Source organism: Microcebus murinus, chromosome 17 (assembly GCF_040939455.1).
Source record: "Microcebus murinus isolate Inina chromosome 17, M.murinus_Inina_mat1.0, whole genome shotgun sequence".
Classification (NCBI taxonomy): Eukaryota; Metazoa; Chordata; class Mammalia; order Primates; family Cheirogaleidae; genus Microcebus; species Microcebus murinus.
This window is the reverse complement of record NC_134120.1, coordinates 35,358,691-35,375,641: the sequence shown is the minus strand read 5'-3', so window position 1 is coordinate 35,375,641 and position 16,951 is coordinate 35,358,691. Positions and strand designations below refer to the sequence as shown.

Sequence of the window (16,951 nt, the reverse complement as noted above, 5' to 3'; positions counted from 1 at the left end):
CATATCTATAAATATTTCTGTATGTAAGCATCTGTACTGGTTTCCTATTGCTTCTGTAACAAACTACCACAAACCTAACCAACACAAATTTATTATCTTTCTAATTCAGGAGGCCAGGATTCCAAAATGAGTTAGCAAGGCTGTATTCCTTCCAGATGCTTTAAGGTAGAATTGTTTCTTTCCATTCTCTCTTATAGAGCCTGCTCATTCCTTGACATATGGCTTCACTTCACTCTGTGTCCACTGCCACATCTCTTTCTCTGACTCTGACTCTCCTGTCTCCCTCTTCTAAGAACTCATGTGATTATGTTTGGTTTACCTGAATAATCCAGGATAATGTTCCCAATTCAAGATCCTTAACTTAATCACATTTGCAAAGTCTCCTTTTCAAATAAAGTGATACATTCACAATTTTTGAGGATTAGGATATGGATTTCTTTGGAAAGCCATTATTAAGCCTATTACAGGCTAAATTTTGTCCCCTAAAAATTCATATACAGAAGTCCTAACCCCATGTACTTCAGAATGTGAGCATATCTGGAGATAGGGCCTTTAGAGAGGTGATTTAATTCAAAGGAAGCCATTAGGGTGGACCGTAAACCACCCTATAATCTTTATAAGAGGAAGAGACACCAGAGGTCCGTGCACACAGAGGAAAAAAAATGTGAGGACATAGTAAGAAGGCAGACATCTACAAGCCAAGGAACGATACCTCAGAAGAAACCAAACCTGGTAACACCTTAAATTTGTATCCTCACACTAGTCTACACTCACCCTCCAATAATTCATCAAAATTACCATTTAAATCTTCCCACAACTTCAGATTTTTAAAATTTTGTTTTATTTTTAATCGACAAATAATTATATACTTTTATGAGTACAATGTGATATTTTTATATATGTTTACACTGTGGAATGATTAAGTCAAGCTAATTCACATATCCATCATCTCATATACCAAATTTTTGTAGTAAGAACACTTAAAATCTAATCTTTAAGGAATTTTGGAATATACAATGCATTATTATTTCCTATAGTCACCATTCTGTGCAATAGATCACTAAAGTGTATTCCTCCTGTCTGAAATTTTGTATGCTTTTATCAACATCTTCCCTTTCCTTACTCATCCTCCTCCCTCAGCATCTGGTTAAGCACCATCCTATTCTCTACTTGTAGGGAGTTCTACTGTTTTAGATTCCACTTACAAGTGAGATTATATGTTATTTGTCTGTCTGTGTCTGTCTTATATCATTTAGCATAATGTCCTCCAGGTTCATCTATGTTGTTACAAGTGACAGAATTTCCTTCTTTTTTAAGAGTGAATAGTATTCCATAGTCTACATATACCATATTTTCTTTATCCATTCATCCATTGATGGACACTTAGCCACAACCTCCGTTTTGTGATAGAGCCAAGAAAAGTCATCAATTTTACAGGGGTGGTGACTTTCAAGCTCTTTATATGTTGGTGCTGAAACAGGGAGAATAAGCGAGGAGTTCATTCTTTTTATTGCTGAGTATATTCTGTTATATAAATATACCACAGTTTGTTTATTCATACTTCCCTACTGATGGAATTTTGGATTGTTTCAAGTTTTTAGCCATTACGAATAAAACTGATGTGAATATTCTTTTAACTACTTTTTAGTGGACATAAGCATTTATTAATTCCATAATTTCAGGCTCAGACTGAACAACAGATGAGAACAATACACCTATATAAAATCTCTTTACAACAAATTAATCACTCACAGCATAACCAACTTCATAACTCTCTAAGCATTGGTTGAGAAGACATTCTCTGCAGAAAACAGACTTGATGGTTCTTCTGGAGAACCATTACTTCTTGTAGCACAAGCAACAAACTCAGGTGTACATGAAAGTAACTTCATTTATTTTCCTAAAACCATATTTCTGTTGAGCCACCAACTGACTTGGTGACAACATGTACAATCCTACTCATTTCCAAGTAAACTCAACTGAGGATTTCACCTGATCAATAACAATTTCATATTCTTACTTTCCCTCATCCTGACTCCTCCATACCCCACAATTTTTCTCCCTGATTCTAAGATCTGGGGAGTAGATAGTGCTATCAATCGGAGAGAAGGTGGCATCTTGATATGCTGTCTGGCACTTGTTGGGATGAACAATTTTTTAGAGAGGTTTTTATGTCATTGGTGTCCGTTCTTTTTCAAAAAATTTACATACTATTTTATTATACTTAGTCAACTGAAAATTTTACCTCCACAAATAATAACAAGTTATAATCAAATATCTGCAATTCTTTTGTATTTTAAATTGAAATCATAGTGCACAGGTTGTCTGGAAATCATCTCCCTTTTAACCTCAGATTATAGCAAATCATCATGAATACCTGCAGCTGATTCACTTTACAGTAAAGCCACCTGCCTAATGAAAGATTCTATAACCAATAAAATCATCTAGAATAGATTATTTCATGGTGAATACAGAATATATTTTAATCTTTACTCTTAAGAATGTTAACATGCAATGGGTACAAAAATACATTTAGATAGAAGGAATAAGTTCTAGTGTTAAATAGCACAGTAGGATGACTATAGTTATCAATAATTTATTGCATATTTCAAAATAGCTAGGATAAAAAAATTGTAATGTTCTCAGCAGAAAGAAATGAAAGATGTTTGAGATGATAGATATACCAATTACCCTGATTTGATCATTACATATTGTATGCATATACCAAAATATCACATGTACCCCATAAATATGTAATAAATATGTACGATTATTATGTAGCAATTTAAAAATGTACTTTAATAATAAATTTTAATGGGACCCCCACAAAAAAAGAACGTTAACCTGTATGTGGAAAATTCCATTTATCCTCAGTATAGAAGAGAATAATTCTTCTCTCTATTTTTCTTTATGGAGGCCTGTTCTTACCCCATAAAATTAGTGCTTAGGTGATGTTGTTATTACATTATCTAAAATGTCTATTTGAGCATAAATATGGAGATCTTATCTGGGCTCCTGTGATGATATTATTTACCTGATTGTGGTCCCCAGAAATATCTTGGGACTATAATTAAAACCATTTTGTCACCTAAGTTTTACCATCATAGAAGATATCATTTTGTCATGCAATGCTTCATTCTTTCATTCCATGCTTAGTTATTTACTTTCTCCTATTTGTCATGCAATTCTAACAAGACAACGTAAAAATAAAAATATGTAAACAGACATAAAATTAAATAATTATAATTGTGGAAAGTGCTAAGAAGGAAAAATGTATAAGACCATTATAGAATACTATCAAAACAAAGATTTCCTTTTCTGCTGTGGAAAAGGAAGATTCTATTACAATCCTTCTGTAGATAACAACCATAATAAATTCTGGACAAAATATAGGCAGTCGTTGTGTGGGCTGAGGCCACGATAATTGAAACTCACACATATTGGAACTATAGCATTGTTTCATACAGTTACATAGTATCAGTTAATGTGCAAAAAGAGGACAAAGTTACAAAATGTGTAGGTTGCAGTTAGCACAGTACTGTGCACAGCACTGCCTTTGTAACAAAACAACCATTTCAAAGCACTGTACAGTGAACAAAAGCAGATGGATATTAAAGGAATCAATGCTTGAAAATATGGAGTAACACAGAAGATTTTACTTTTTTACAGCTATTAGCCTAAAAGAATGCTGCAGTAGGCACCATGCACAGAGTAAGATTCCAATAGAAAATCTGCAGATTTTCTAACCCAAAGAAACAAAGAACAGAATTCAAGGATACCACAACTTCTGGAAAGTGAAGGAATAACCTCCAGAAAGGAGAGATAGAGAAAATGATCCCCAAATTCTCTGTACCTATTGTGCAGAACCCTGAATCATGCATGTGTGGTTTAGGGTTCTACATAAACTAGCTAAGGATGAAAGAACAAAACTGAGATTTGAGCTGCTACAAAACACACAGCATTTGCAGTTTGAGTCCATCCAGGTTTATTGCCCTTTAAAGCAAACAAATGAAAAAAAAAAAATCAACAGTTTTTGGAAGAATTTAAAAGAAAATAGATTCTTCACCAAAACTACTCAAAATACAAAGAGCAAGGAGAATGTGACTCATTCTCGTGAGAAAAGACATAAAAACCAACTCCAACATGATCCAGGAGTTGGGATTAGCAGACAAGAATTTTAAAGCAGCTATTTTAACTAAGCTCAATGACATAAAATAAAATATTTTCACAGTGAATAAAATATGGGAAATCTCAGCAAAGATGTAAAAAATATCAAAAAGACCTAAAATTAAATTGTAGCACTTAAAAATAAAATATATGAAATAACAATTTGCCAGATAGGCTTAACAACAGAATGGAGATGACAAGGAAATGAGACAGTAAACTTGAAGATATGAATATGAAGAATGCAATCTGAAGAACAGATTGAAAAATGAACAGAGCCTTAAGTTTCTGTGGAATAATAGCAAATGATTTAATATATAAGTAACTAAAGTTTAAAAGAAGAGGAGTAAAAAACTGGGGCAGAAATAATATTTGAATACATTAATGATTGACTATTTCCAAAATTTGGTAAAACACATATAGATTCCAGATTCACAGAAAATCCAAAACAGAAAAAAATATGAAAAAATAAACATATCAGCACATCAAAAATTATACAGGCTAGAAGACAATGGAGCAATATATTAAATGTACTGGAAAACAAAACCCAAACCCTGTCAACCTATTGCCTTATAATAACAGAAAATATCCTTCAAGAATTAAAGTGGAAATAAAACTAAGTAATTTCATTAGCTACACTACAAGGAATTTCATTAGGCTAAAAGGAAATGATACCAGAGAGAAACTCAGATATTCCAAAGTAAAAAAAAAAAAAAAAAAAGTGCATTAGAAATAGCAAATATCTGGATAAGTATGAAACACTGTTGTTTGTGCTTCATTTCATTAAAATGCATATTACTGGTTAAAGAAAAAATTGTAACATTGTCTTCTGGAGTTCTATGGTTTGGATGTGTTTGTCCATACTAAAACATATGTTGAAATTTGATCCCCAGTGTGGCTGTGGCCCTGTTTGGAGGTGGGGCCTAGTGGGAGGTGTTTGGGTCATTGGATGCATTCCTCATGAATGACTTAGTGTCATTCTCCAGGTAATGAGTGAGAATGAATTCTCACAGATTAGATCAGTTCTCACAGGAATAGATTAGATTTCTTGAGAATGAGTTGTTATAAAAAAAGGTTCCTAGTCATGTTTTACCCCCTTTGCACATGCCCTTTCACCTTCTGCCATGTTTTGGCCCAGCACAAAAGCCCCTACCAGAGCTGATCAGAAGCCAGAGCCACATTCTTGAACTTCCCAGCTCACAGAACCGTGAGCCACATAAACCTGTTTCTTTTATGAGTTACCCAGCCTCAGGTATTTTGTCAAAGCAACACAAAATAGACTAAGCCATGGGGCTTATACCACGAATAGAATATATACAAAAATTATATCATAAAGATTAAAGTAGGGGGATAAATTGACCTACCACTTAACACAAAGTGGTACAATATTAATTCTAAACAGATTCTGAAAGGTTAAGAATATATACTATAATCCCTAAAGCAACCATTAAAAATAATGTAAAGAGCTATAGCTAAAAGCCAATATATTTAAAATCTAAAAATATCTTATGAATCACAACAAAGACAGAAAAGGAGGACACAGGAGATGAGATTAAATTAAATAACACAATAGTAGACCTAAATCCAACCATATTAGTAATTATATAAAGTGTTCATGAACTTGACACTCTGTTTAAATGATAGTGATTATCACAAGACATTAAAAAGCAAGACCCAAACAGATGCCAAAAGTTGTTTAATTGAGAAGATCAACAAAACTGACTAACCTCTAGCAAGACTGATAAAGAAAAATAAGAACAAAGGAGAGAAAAATCAGAAGAGAACACAAATGAGAGAATGAAAGATTAAGGTAATTTCAAAGGGGTGACAAAGGGGTCAATTCCATAAGAGGTTATAATAATCCTAAGTATCTATGCACCTAATAAAAAAGCTTAAACATACATAAAGCAAAAATTGATAGAAATAAAAAGAGAATTGGACAAATCCACTATTGTGCTAAGCAGCTTGTGATGTGGCTCCCAATGATCCCGTCTCCTGGTGTTCATGCCCTAAAGTGTGGGCTGGACCTAGCAACTTGCTCTAATGCAGGGAATATGGCCAAAGTGATGGGTGACTTTTGGGATTAGGATATAAGGTCTTGCTAACTCTCTCTTTCTCACTGGCATTGTTACTTGTTCTTCCACTTCCTGGCTCTCTTGAAACTACTCCCATGTTGTCAGATGCTGCATGGAAACCCCATGGGGCAAGGAACTAATTGAGATCTCTGGGCAATCGCTCTTAAAAACTGAGGCCTCAGTCCAACAACCCAAGAGAAACTGAGTCCTGCCAATAGCCACACTTGGGAACTAAGAAGCAAATTCTTCCTGTCAAGATTTGGAAAGACTGCAGACATATGAGATGCAGAGCCAGAGGAACCAACTAAGACACACCCAGAATCCCGACCCATAGAAACTCTGAGATAATAAATAGGTGTTTTAAGTCACTATGTTTTAGGGTAATCTGCTATTCAGCAATAGATAACTAACACAATTATAATTGAAGGTTTCAAGACTCCTGTCTCAATAACTGACAGAAAAAAACAATAGGAAATCAGGATGTAAGAGACTCAAAGAATATTAACAACCAACTTGTCCTAAATGTAATTTATACAACACTTCATTCAATAACAGAAGAAAATGGATTCTGAACACATTATTTATTAAGATAGAAGAAATTCTGGACCATCAAATAATCTTCAATGCATTTAACAGGGTTGAAATCATTCAAAGTATGTTCTCACTCCACGGTGGAATTAAATGAGAAAATCAATAACAGAACAATGTCTGGAAACATCCCTAATATATGGAAATTAAAATCACAAATGGATTAAAAAATATCACTGGGAAAATTAGAAAATAAAGTTGAAGTGAATACAAATTAAAATACAGCATATCAAAATACAAGGGGTGCAGCGAAAGCAGTGCCTAGAGAGAAAATTATCACATTAATTCTAATATTAGAAAAGAATAACAATCCCAAATCAATAATCTAAGTTTCCACTGTAAAAAACTAGTAAAATACGAGTAAATAAAACCTCACACAGAAAGAAAGAATAAAGAGTGAAACTTATAAAAAAGAAAACAGAAAACAAAAAAAGACAATCTAGAATTAAAAAATGAAAAGCTGATTTTTACTTGATAAATAAAATTGATAACCTCTATAAAACTTACCAAGACTTACCAGAGAAAAATTAAAATAGAGATCTAAAAAAATAAAACTGATCAGGTATTTACCCAAGAGATAAAAATATGGCCTCTCAAAAATACTTGCACAAAAATATTCATAGTGTCTTATGAATAAAGTGTTAAACACTATAAACAACTCAAATGTCCATCAACATGGACATGTATAAACAGACTGATATATTTACACAACGAACTAGAACTCAGCAATAAAAAAAGGAACTTACCATTGACATACACAACGACACTGATGAATCTCACAAACATGATGCTGAGCTAAAAGAGACAGACACAAAAACCTACGATATTGTTTGATTCCCTTTATACAAAATCCTAGAATGGACAAATCAAATCTATAGTGAAAGATATAAAACAGTCATTACCTCTGGGTGGAAGAAGTAAGCAAGGATTTACAAGAAAGGGGCACAGGGAATTTTCTTTGTTATCTCAGTGTTCTGTATCTTGATTGGTGTAGGTTACATTTGTCAAAATTGTCAGACTGTGCACTGAAGATCAGAATGAACCAAGGAGAAAGGGGAGGGGAGGTAGAAAGTGTGGGGAGTGGAGGAGAAGCAAGAGAGAGAGAAAAGAGAGAAACAGAGAAAGAGAGACAGAGAGAATATGTGTAAAGGGACAAAAATTAGAAGGAATAAAAAGGAAACTGACCAGGTTTTAGGGGAAGAATTAACCTGGACCAGGTATAAAAACATAGAAGAATTACAAAACAAGACCAAACTTTTGGGAAAACTCAGAGGTAAACACCAAAATAAGAAGCAGCCTTTAGAGAATGGACAGGAGCCTCCAGGGATGAACAATCTTGTTTATTTACTATATATTTAAGCACTTGTAATTATGCTTGTCTGTGTAAAGTCCATTTTCTAAATAATCACAATAGCTGTAAGTAAGTATGCGTGCTGCACTAAGAGCCAAGTTAAGGTTTTTAGAGCCTCTAAGAAAATATTATGCCTTACACCCATTATGTAATTATAAATCAAAATTATATTAACCATATACTGAAATATGAATAGATGGTTATACAGGATATGCTTCAAAATAGTATGAGTAGAGGGATAAATAGGTATGTGAAGGGTTTGGCCTTGGTTAATAATTGCTATAGCTGGATATTGGGTACTATTATGCATCTTTGAATTCTCAAAGAAAAGTTTCAGAAAACACATAGTAACCATAAAATAAGTGTACTAAATCCAGAGAAGTTTTTGTTTACTTTTCATGAATGTCTTTAAATTAAAAAAAAAATAAATAAAAACTTTTAAGGATTTTAGCGCCCCTGTTGCTGTCATTAAAAGCCCATGCATAGTGTACCTATAACCACACCAGACAGATCTGGCTCAACTTTTATGTATCAAATTTGTGAGTTGTTTTTCAGTTGTCATGGATCCCCCCTCCAGGCTGAAGGTCACATAACCTGAGTCTGCCCCGATGAACCAAGCATGAAACCAGGGGTGGAACCCAAGTGCTGGGACCAAGGAGTGGGAACTGAATTAAGAAGAGGACACCTCATGGCAGGATCCAGTCAGATCAGATCATGCCTCCCAGTATCACCTCATTGTAAGATCACACCTCATTACACCGTGCTTACAAAACCTGACCCAGCCACCTGGTCAGAAAGACAGATTTGAACATTTCCTCTTGTCTCCTTGTCAGTCAACTTGCAATAAAGCTTTGCATTTCTCAAAGCTAGTGCCATGATATTGGCTTCATGTGCAGCAATTGTTCTGTAACATGCCTGTTGGGTCATCCCACTCTGGTTGGACTGAGGAGGATTGCTGCTCCTGTTTTTCTTATATCACGAAGGTTTTATAGGTTCAAGCTGCCCCAGGAGGCAGTGAAAATTAAAGGGAGGGGAAAGAGCCAAAGCCTTTGTCACTGCCCAGTAAGGATTACCCCAACTAACAGGAAAAAGGTCTGGAAATGTGCTCATGTCAGATGCAGTAGAGGTAGCAGTACAGCAGGTCATAGGGTATTTTTTTCTTTCAGGATGTGAAGATAATTATGATTGAGATTTTTATTTTAGAAATAACAACTAAGGTGTTAAACTTGAATTTCCTGAAGATCATCAATTGTGGATAGCAGCTCTTTGATATGACCTATTGTTAAACAAATATACTTATTATATATTAGACATTCAATAAATATGTTCAGTTGTTGAAATATTTGCTCATTTTCCTTGAACAAATATAAGCCATTTTGCAGTGTGATGGGCATATAATTGGAAAAGTATCAGCTTAAATTTTTTAGATCATCAAAAATTTATAACTTCAGGGAAAAAATACCAAAGAGAAAATACTTTATATTTAAATACCTCAAGGTGCATTCTTAGAAGTTTCTTAAAGTAAAAAATAAAATTACATTACCCAAAATGAATGGTACTAAATAATCCTATCTGGTTAAGGTAGGAATTTAAGAGAACATAGGTAATAATTACCCTCTGAAAATTAACAACAAATCGATTTTGGTTTAGTTCTTATTTAAGTAACTTATTTATTTATAAATATAGAAGTAAGCATTTTGTTATCAACTTGATATCATTATTATAAACATTTTAATGCTGTACTGGGAATATATTTAAATATTCAGAAACCCACAGAGATTAATAATAAATAGAGAAGACATTACTCTTTCCTATTTTGGGCAATGTCATGTCAAAATAGCCGTCTATTTTCAGTTAATCGACAAAGCAATCAGCAAGTATTTATAGAATAACTAGAAGATGCTGTGAAATGTACAAGTGGTATATAGGATTAGGAATTTACAATCCGGATGTCTACTACACATGAAATGGTTAGATAACAATACAACACATTATGTGACTAGGTTTCAAGATAGTGTTTCCAAGAGTAAGTCTTTGATATGAATTTAAGGAAAATGGATAACACTGGGCTAGAGAATGTACTTTGAATCATGGGAAGAAGAGGACAGAGAACCTTTAGAATGGAGTACTTTATTTATGCACCAAATACAAACTTTAAAGCATTCACTCCACTTCTACTGTAAAATAAGTACATTGTTTTTATATTCTTTGAAATAAAAAAGAACTTAAACTACCTACTACTTATTTTAATGGAAACTATAAAATAGTTTTTAAATGATTAGAATTTCTTCTAATCATTTAAGACACAGATGAGGGAAGTTACAATTGTTTTTCTTTTTTAAATTGAAGAAATAACATTACAAGAAGAAACAAATTGCCCTGGTGTTGATCACACAATTTAAATGAACATCCTTCCATGTATGTAATTCTGTCATCCAAAATTTTTGTAGTTGGTTTATTTTAATTATACCAAAAAAAGTATGTACCCTAATAGTAAAAGCAAACCACAAATTACGCAGTGTATCCAATTCATCTTGTTCATAAAAAACATATAAAAACACGATCTGTCAAAAGTATTCACAAGCTTAGAAGAATTGTTTCCATATGCTGCATAGTGCCAGGGGTAAAATTTTTGAATTTTCCTCACTATAATCCTCATCTTATACTTAACAAATATTTCCCAAGCACCTTCTACATGAAATAAATATGTTTGATTTTCTAGGGAGGAAAAAATAAAAGAATGTCTTCATCATGGGCATTGTCCTTGAGAATCTTAAAATGCTTTTTGAGATATATGCAAATACAAATGAATAACAATTTCAAAAATCAAGAAATTTTCATATCTGTCTAGCAAGCAGCACATACAATGCTGACCAAAGATTAGGGACTGAGTACAAATTAAGGCTTTTGGTTATGATAAAACATGTAAAATCCCTGCTATTCCTGTTTCTTTCTGACTAGCTGATTGACATTACAAAAAAGGGGGGGGGAGTAAGACTAATATGCAAATGAAAAATCCTTGAAACAATGTTGAATGTTCAAGCTGATCTGATGCAGGTCAGAGACAAAAAGGAGGAAAGAACAGGAGACTCATATATAGTATCTGTGGCACATATAAAATATAAGCAACCTGATTGCAAACTTAACAAAGAAAATTTGAAATTTGAACATTAGTAGATACATTATCACCTCATACAAATACACTTTGAACTATCTCAAACTATATCCCCTAAAGAGTAAATACACTATTTCAAACATTAAATTTCAATATGAATCTACTCACATGTTTACTGTATATTTTTGAAAGATTGCAAGTTGGTTAGTTTAGCTTCATTCCCCCTCCCTTTTTCTTTCATTTAGTTTTTCATAAAATATAAAGCTTCTCAGCATCAAATAAATTATATGGTATTTATTGTAGGAATTACTTTCAAATTAAAATGTGCGTTTGTTAACATAGTTCCTGACTGTCTACAAGAGATTTGGGCTGTGTCTACATGATATGTAAAGAATCATTTCAATGGGAAAAAATTAAGTCAGGCAAACTGGTTTCACATAAATGAAATTGTTTTGACTATGCTTTTCACTTTGTAATGGTTTCCTTGGTATTTTTTAAAACATTAGGTTTTATTTAGAAATAATTACAGAAAAATTTGACATTTCCCTAAGATGAGTGGATAGTTATGCAGATAATTAGTCTGCAATAAAGAGTAGGGTATTTTTTTTGTCCTTAATTGTTTGGATTAGTTATCTACATTGATCAAACTTATCTGCCATTGATATTTTTGATTTATTCAACATAATCCTTGGTTACTTTATCTAGATATTCTGTATTTTGGGGCACACACACAGATACACACACATGCACACAGAGACACACACACAGAAACATTCACCCCAAGAGCAATTAATAATTAACTGAATTAAAAACCGTTTGGGCAGGAAAGTGAGTAGATTATAAGTACCTTCTGAAAAGCTACTCTCCAGCTTGCTTTTTCTCACTGTGTCTCCACTGTGACAGTGCATTAAAGTTTCATCTAAAACATTTGTGTTTTGTTTATGATCCATTGAGAAAATAAATACTCCCAGGAGTAAAGGACGCACTGGTGTGATGCCATTGAGAGATGTGAACCACCATAATACGTATTTAATGAATTGCCATTATAAGGTGGAATCACAGCCGTTTAAAATGTCAACAGATTTGTTCATTTTAACACCGGGTAACAAAATACACTCGACTGCTTACACCCGTTCTGAAGCTAGTTTCTCCCCTTCAGTGAAAGAAGACAGTGGAAAAAACGCAAACAGCATTTCTCCTGAGGGTGTTAGTCCGACAGGAGGATCAACGGAGGAGATACTGGGGCTGAGCGCCATAATAGGCACTGCTAGAGACAGCTGAGCGACAAGGAGGCAGAGCCTAGGTGGGAGGTAGGAAGTTCTCTTAGATTTGGCAATTATTTCCTAACAGCTGCCAGAACCATGCCTCGATGCAGAATTTCTCAGGGAAATGCATATTAACTTTATATAAATATGCATCTTGAAGTGATGCATAAGAATGAATGGACACTCTTGGTGATTATTAATACAAACACATGCTTACAGGTTTTGTGAATGCTTAGGACACAATTTACACGAATCAGCGAAGGTAAGATCATGAGGTGCTGCCTGAGGTTGATGAGTCCTACAGTGGGGGTAACTTGAAAAGTCAAAAAATAGCAAAGGATTGCTATCTTGGCTTCTGCAAGAAGAAGGGGACATGTAAAAAATTAGAGAGGAACAAAATTCACCTACTTCATAATTCTGCTCAGGGCCCACCTTGGCCTCAAAATTTGGTAGCTCTCACACAGAAAAAAATCTAACCATGAAATTCCTAAGCCACGGCTAAGTGGATCCATTTTCTTGACCTGCGTTAGACTGCCGACATACTTTTCATTCTTGAATGAAAAGTTGCTTGGAGGAGCAGAATTTATGTACATGGGGGCTTGCGTTCTTTATCATCCTTCCCGGAAATAGTAGTCTACACAGGGGGTATAAGAGTTTCTAATTGATAAAATAGCAATTTTGAATGCATCTTTTCGTTCTTGTTAATTCCTCCTGTCCCCAAACTATTGCCAAGTCATAGATAATAATTATCGTGCTCATTTGACCTGAAACATATATGCAGTCCACATATCCTGACATACTAAAACACAGGCACACACATAGGGTTTCACTATAACATACTGAACATTCTGATTTTACCTATGGCCATTCTCATTTTAACTATAATTTTAAAAATCAAGAAATTATAAACAACAAAAAAATATCAGTAATTTCCTTCCCTTGGTAAAGATAGCCTAAATTAGTACAAACCATAAGTGTATGTGCAAAACCACATTAAAAATATGTGTCCCTAAATCAAAGTGTTCTGACACAAACTGCTAGTGATTGTTAAGCCACTAAGATTGTAATGCATTTCTGAAACACATGTTATAATCATCAAACCTAAATATATCTCTAATTAAAACAAATCCCACTATGAGTATGCAGATCAAAAGGAAAGTGCTCTTGATATATTGCTGTTCAATTTAGCCCTCCACCTCTTTTGCAGAAATCTCCCAGAGATGGTGCAAAGCCATTAGAGTTGACTACATGCTAAAGCTTCTAGTTTAACTCTAATAGCTTGTGTAAAATCCTGGATTATAAATCACTGTTACGATCTATGCCCAGAAATCTTTCTAGTTGTATTGTTTATGAGAAGGATTGGAGGAAGATATACTGAGCAACATCTTTAGGGTTGACATCAGAAAATATAAATGATATGTCCAAAACAATGAGTGAAAATCTTCAGTACTTCTCCATTCAACATGTGGACAACTAAGGAGAATTATCATGTTCTTTAAAAATGAAGCCCACAAAGGTACCTACCTCTAATTATTATTAGGCTCAACAGAGAATATATGAAAGTCACTGGAAAATCTGAAGGTGCTTTATAATATATTATTATTATTTTGCTTTAAATATTGCAAGCCTCACTCTTTATTGCCCACTTTAATATACCTGTGCTTTTGGTTTCCCATTTGTCTCCCTGAATATCAGTGTCAATTTCATACACATACATACATACACATATATATATCATAGCTATTTGATATCATCGTCATTTTTATTATTACACTATATTGATAGGTGAGTCTACTTATTTCTTCTAGTGGATCCTATACCTGTACATGTATTTTTTTTTTTTTTGAGACAGAGTCTCACTTTGTTGCCCAGGCTAGAGTGAGTGCCATGGCGTCAGCCTAGCTCACAGCAACCTCAAACTCCTGGCTCAAGCAATCCTCCTGCCTCAGCCTCCCAAGTAGCTGGGACTACAGGCATGCGCCACCATGCCCGGCTAATTTTTTGTATATATATTAGTTGGCCAATTAATTTCTTTCTATTTATAGTAGAGACGGGGTCTCGCTCTTGCTCAGGCTGGTTTCGAACTCCTGACCTCGAGCAATCCGCCCGTCTCGGCCTCCCAGAGAGCTAGGATTACAGGCGTGAGCCACCGCGCCCGGCCTCTGTACATGTATTTTTAAAAATTGTTGTCATTTAGTGCAGAACTGACACCTAGTATCCTCACCGCCATATTCCTATAAATTTATCCAAAAAAAGTTTGATAACAATAAAAAAGGCTACAATTTCCTGCATTTGTTTTCTATGCAGCAAAATTTGTAAAATTTTAGATTTCACGAGATCCTTTCTTTCTTCTCTTTTTGTTTTTTTCTCTTCTTTATTCCCTCTTCTTGTAACTTAATTCCCTCCCCCCACCTTTTCACTGCTTTTTTTCTGTGCTTTTGCTGACCCATTCTCTCTCTCATATCATTCCTCTTGTTTTGGGGTTATTAGGCTAGTTAGCTGCTGAATTTTCTTACCTACACCTGAACAGAGTGGGCTTTCTGAAAACTTTTACAATATAAAACATTCCCCATTGAGTGTTTATGTGAGCATGGTGCATGTGAAGGTGAAGGGCAAAGTGAAACAAATTACCTTGGCCATTTAGAAAATAGAGGCATTTGGGGAACAGAACGAAACATGGGGCATACAGATAAATGGGATAATTTTAACACGGAACAGAAATTAAAAATGCAAAAAGGAAAGGGATATATCTTTTAATTTCTTTGTTAAAACTCACAATACCAAAAGTAATAAAAGTTTTCATCTGTAGTCATTCAGTACATGGATCTTGCATCAACAACTGGATGTAAACTAACAGAGGACAGGTACCTGTATTAAACGTCTCTATATGCTTCAACACATAGCATAGCCCCTCATATACACCAGGCAAAAGGGGTTTGAGTGATATAGACGAATCATTCTGAAATTGATGACTATCCCAAAAACATTGACTAAAATTGCTTCAAATTACTAAGGAATTTAAACAATGCAACTGAATATGAATGCACATACACACATCCCCCACTTGCCCCCCCCAAAAGGAAGAAAATTATATGAAAACATGAAATTGGAGATAGATACAAATACACAAGAGAAAATTATATGAAAACATAAGCATAGAAAAATGAATGAATGAATTTTAGATCTTAGTTGATAAGTAACTTAAACATAATCAAGAATATTTTCATTATTTTTCAGTAACCTTAGTTTCCAGGAATTGATTACAGTAAATAAGCAACCTGTAAGTAGCTGTGAAATTAATATTTATGGTGAGATGTTGACTTATTATGTGTACTTGTATAGGTCATGTTATCTTACCTATGCCTCTGTGTCTGTGAAGTGACAATACTATTTGCCTTTTCATCCACCTCCTCTGCAAAGATGCTCTGCAAATAAATGAGGTAATGTTTGGGAAATGTTTGCAGCTTGGGAAAGAAACCCACTGCATACATCTAAGATATTATTACTATTCCATATTCAAACCTGGTATGTTATTGCCTCTGTTTTAAATTGAAATTGTACTGTTTGAGTTCTTGGTTTCTGATCAAAATCTGGGTCAGTGTAGGAGAAAGATTATTTTTAATTTTAATTCTGAGGCTCTGTTCGAAACCCCTGCACGTGTGAGGGGAAACTGTAGGACATAAACAAAGCACATAAATCAAGCTTTGAAAGAGAAAAAATCTCTATCTGGAATGATTTTTTTTTTTGAATGAGGAGCGTGAACACTATTTCCCTGAAGGAATATTTCGGTCCAGGAAGGAGGATAGTGCACATGCAGTGTGAGTGTGTGTGTGTGTGTGTGTGTGTGTGTGTGTGTGTGTGAGCAGTGCGTGCGCGCCCGCGGAGAGAGGGGCGGGGGAGGCGGATGAGGAGGATGAGATCATAGTTTCAGGATCCTCAGGAAACCCTGGTACTGGCAGCAGCCAGCCTCTGCTGTGCCCACATGACCCACAACTCTGGCAGCGGACCCGGCACTTCCAACATTATTAAATAATAAGAAAGCGGCTCCTACTCCCTGCCCAAGCCTCCCTGCAGACCAATGGACACCTTCTAAGAGTTTGGCGAGTCGGTGACTGAGGCGCCCGTCCATTCCAAGGTGTGTGCACGGCGTTTTCTTCCTTGACAGCTCCGGAGTGGGGGAGGGCGCGGGGATGCAGGGGGTCGGGGTGCGGGGCGAGGAGTGGGCGCGAGGCCGGGCTGCCGCGCGCTGCCCCCGGCCACCCGGTGCCGCGGAGCCCGCCGCGGGGCGGGAGGTGCACATGACGCGCAGCCCCAGCTGCGCAGGGACCGCAGCCGCCCACGGCGCCGGGGCGCGGGCACAGGCGGCTCGCGCCGGAGCAAGGGCAGGCGCCGC

General features: G+C 35.3%; 1 protein-coding gene across 4 annotated transcripts in view; it reads left to right on the top strand.

Annotated features, from left to right (window-relative positions):
* Positions 1-16,490: 16,490 nt before the first annotated feature.
* Positions 16,491-16,951, top strand: part of DTNA (dystrobrevin alpha) — a 354,661-nt gene continuing 354,200 nt past the window's right edge. For all 4 annotated transcript variants that reach the window (XM_075993543.1, XM_075993546.1, XM_075993553.1 and 1 more), the window contains exon 1: positions 16,491-16,693. The gene's annotated coding sequence lies outside the window, so the exon portion shown is untranslated. The remainder of the gene's footprint in view (positions 16,694-16,951) is intronic.